Source organism: Empidonax traillii, unplaced genomic scaffold (genome assembly GCF_003031625.1).
Source record: "Empidonax traillii isolate 1590-97213 ecotype Southwest subspecies unplaced genomic scaffold, ASM303162v1 scaffold63:size2014119, whole genome shotgun sequence".
Lineage (NCBI taxonomy): Eukaryota > Metazoa > Chordata > Aves > Passeriformes > Tyrannidae > Empidonax > Empidonax traillii.
Genome location: NW_020955256.1, coordinates 189,682 through 193,978, shown reverse-complemented (window position 1 = coordinate 193,978; position 4,297 = coordinate 189,682). Strand labels below are relative to the sequence as shown.

The 4,297-nt window shown below is 36.1% G+C and overlaps 1 protein-coding gene across 4 annotated transcripts in view; it reads right to left on the bottom strand.

Moving 5' to 3' along the window:
* MAP3K4 (mitogen-activated protein kinase kinase kinase 4) overlaps window positions 1–4,297 on the bottom strand; it is a 68,816-nt gene that overhangs the window by 48,192 nt on the left and 16,327 nt on the right. The gene's annotated exons all lie outside the window — the stretch shown is intronic.

Sequence of the window (4,297 nt, the reverse complement as noted above, 5' to 3'; positions counted from 1 at the left end):
AAAATACATTCCTAAAAGTTACCATTACTATAATCTAAATCAACAGTAGCACCACAGGATTTTTTTTTCTTCTCTTGTTTTACCTCTTTTGTAGAAAGGACATTAGAGAATTTTCATTATGCTGAGAACGCCATCTACTGAGAACTGAGTATGATCAAAAGGAAAAGAATGATTTCCAAGTTCATTCTCTATACATTTGTCACACAACCTCCCAAACAAAAACTCAAAATGCAACAAAGAATTATTAAGGATCAAAGTCAAAGAGAATTAAAGAGACTCCATTTGCACATCCAATATCATTAAAACTGGAGCATATGGAAATTTCAACCTGAATGCACCAATCCTGCCTCTTGGGGACCTCCATCTCAATTCTGGGAAGCCCTCTGTAGTCTTAAGACACTACCTTAACACCTGCATCACTCCCCACTGTCCCAACACTAAAACACTTGCTTTCTCCCTTACTATGGAACAGCATCCCTTTCCTGCCTAAAGGTGCAGTCTCCTCTTTTCTTCCTGTTCTTTCCTTAGGAACAGCAGACCTTATCAGTCCTTTGCAGCACTTCAATCTAGGTTTTGTGGATCAGAACAGGAGGAACTACTGAAGTCCAGGGATCAGCAGTGGGAACACAATGAGCTAGCTACATGGTCACAGGGCCTCTGTTTACTCAAGAAAAGATAAGATTTTCAGAATGATGGCTGAATACTTTGCCTTTTTCCACTGTTCACTGTGATTTTAGGGACTATCTCCCGCACATGTGTCACTCCCCACTCTAGAAGTAGTGCTTTCCTTAGTCTCTGCTACTGTACTCCTCACTGTAACATCCATTAATACTGGAAATACTAATAAGGTTATTTGCTAAACAGGTCTACTCAGTGGAAGAATATTACTAATACCTTCCTATATATAAAAATTAATGATAAAGATCTGTCAAGCCAGCATACTTTTGGGTGCCAAAAGAGGGAAGAGCTATTGGCCAACATTTCAGAACACTGAGTACTATGTTCAACAATCCCTGACTTCAACTGCACATCGAATCCTCAACAATTTGCAAAGCACATCCCAGAATCTCTAGCTTGCTTCTAGGAAAACATGAAACAGACAGAAGATTTTAAGTAGTGCTATTTGTCTAGAATCATACAAATTTTCTCTATAGAATGTATTATTGTATGATGCACTTCTGACATTTATCATACAGTCCTTCGTTCTTGTTTCATTCACTACACACCTTACATCACCTAAAACAAAAGAAGGTACAGTCATGCAGAAATGTTTTCTTTACTACAAATTCCAAACAATCTCTGCTCAGGCAAGACAGCAGTTCTCTGGAGAAAAACTGGTGTGGTAATGTAGCTCAAAGACTGTGAAATTAATGCACACAAGGGCATTCTATTAAGGTTGCAAAGATGTCTGAAACAGAAGTGGAGAGTTATCAGAGCATTCTACTTTGTGTCCATTATGAACCCCATTTTCAGCTGCTAATGAGCAATAAGTGAGTCAATAAGTTGTGTACGTTTGGAGCATGTCACAGTAACACCTAAGTGGGGGGGGAAATAAATTACATTCTGAGAAAGAAAGAAGAATCAAAGTCATTGTGATTCACAACACAGCCACAACACAAACTGTTTCTTGCAAATACGGACTTCATTAACGCCTCTTATATTACTTTTAGGTATTCATATAACTTTCTCTAAATACCTATCAAGTACAACAGCAGATTACATAAAAACCTAACTCAAACAAAGCTTTCCCTCCCGGAAATAGAAACCTATCACTGATTCTAAGAAACCTGCTGTGGAATTTACTGTCATTGATTTTACAGCTATCTACTCGACACATTCAGGCAGCAGTACCCCACCCTCACTAACTCAAGAGGCTAACCAGCATCAGACAGAACAAAGCTAAAAGTCCTGCTAAGCCCATCAGCCTGAACTCCACACCACAGCTGGCGCTGCTGAAAGGAGGCAACAGCCCAAAGACCCAGGCCAACAGCAAAAAGGAACAGGCAAACAGGCAAAATATGAAGGAGGCTGACAGAGATGAAACATACATCTTCCTCACATAGACCTAAAGGCAGATTAGAAATTATTCAACTTTTAACAGCACTTTGATGTTGAAGATTTTGGTAACCTTGCAAAATAAATTAAAATCTTGTTACATTTAAAGATCACTTTCTGAACCTAGGAGGTTGCCTAGATCCCTTCCATTTCTATTCTTATCAAGTTATTCTCCTTCACTCTTAATCCTCAGATCTCCCCACTGCACCAAAACACATTGAAAGAAAGCTAAGTTAAAAAATACTCATTATTTTATTTATTTATTATTATTTATTTTAGTACCCTAACACTCAAATGTTCATTGTTCTTAACAAAGTCAAGGCACAACAATCTACAAATTGTTTCAGAAGCCTCTCATTCTATCAAATAGACACCAATGATTCAAATGCACCTGACAGTTTTGCAATAAATATCAGTGCTATAACTGTATGACTTCCTGCTACTAATTTTATTGTAGTATTGTAATTCAGACTTAATTTGTAAAAAGAGTTCAGCTGTACTAGTAAATTTTGAGTTAGAATTACCTTTAATGCTACAGGGGCAGGAGACTTCACAACCAAGCCACTGTTGGTTGGTGAGGGAGGGCACATGGTAGAATGAGATCTTTAAGCTCATTAAAACTTTACAGAAGATACTTCATACAACACTATCCAATTCATCATAAAAAAAAAAACAAAAACCATATTTTAAGACACACAGCAACCAAGAACAGGATATTCTCATGCCAGAAGTAAGAACCATTCACTCACATATAAAGAGACCTTGCTCCAAAAACTCAAAATCTATTAGCAGGGTTAAACAACTCCCTATTTCTCATAAAGGTATCAATCTTCAATTTGTGCTCAGCAGCAAAGGCTAACAATGAAATATAATACATTATAGTTCTTTAGTATCATAGTGTCTGTTTAGAAATTAACTTTTTTTTAAAGCACAGAAAGAAATAAGAAAAAATAATCACCAAAAGCATGAAAAGATTCTGTAACCACTAAATACAGAACTGAATAAGGTTAATGTTACAACTGAAGAGTTTTCCTGGTTTTTAAATCCGACTTTTAGCAAAGATAAAGAAGATTAATAATTCCAATGCCTACAGTTAACTGGCAAGAACAACAATATTTCTTTTCAATTTAGTAAAAGGAAGAGGTCTTTTGGTGAACGTTCGCTTCAGTGACGTCATTTGGAGTTTGTATGAGGTAAAAGAAAACCAGAAGCTCTGGAAAATGTTTGTACTGGCCCTTCTTTTATTATGAACTTGCATTCCACAGCTCTATGCAACCAAAGAACTGACTGTATTCTCTTATTCACACTAAACGACTTGCCTCTTTTCTTCCCTACATTTTACCTCAAAAATGTAATCCTTGCCATGCGCTCTGTGATAACATTTCCTGTTTCATGCGAAGCAACTTTATAAATTGCTTCCAAAACATCAACTGACAACAGTCAAGCTGCCATAACTCTGGAAAATAATCTTGTCTGAAGTATTTTTTAGAAAACAAAATAAACAAACAACAAACAAAAAAACCCAACACAAACCTAGGCATATTCTGTATGAAAATACTGAACCTACAATCTTAAATGGCTTTTTTACACCCATCCAAGCTCAACAAACCCAATAAAATTGTGTATTTTTCTTTCTTTTCTTAGAAGGGCAGCTTGAAACAGATGTACCTACTGAATGTTTTTTAAAGTTGTCTTTTCAACAAATAACTGCCATATTCTGTATCTGCTTGTAATAAGAACGATGCTTAAAAATTCATACTTTAGCTAAAAAAGCTGTATTATTAGATACCATTACTTAGTGGGATTAGGAAAGAAACTATATATCAAGTATCTTTTGGTTTTTACCCCCATTATCACTTTATGACTGAAGAGCCAGCAGAATCAAGCAGGAATAACTACACTTTATTTATTTTTCAATAAATAGCCTGTGAAGTGCTTCAGAATATGAAATTTGGGCAGAGAAGCAACTACACCATTACTAGACATCACAGAATTGCAGAAAAGAAAGTGACTGAAAAATATCTCTGAAGGTCCCTTTTTTCCAACTTCCTGTTCAAAGCTTGGTTTATTTCAAAACTAGTTTAGCCTTCTCATGATCTTATCCAGTTCTGTTTTGGAAATCTCCTAAGATTTCCAACAATTTAACAACCCAACAATCCCTGTGGCAAACTGTTCACTGTTTGAGTACTCCCATAGCAAAAGTTTTCTTTAATACCCCAAAGAGTTTTTTCCCTTGTTGCAA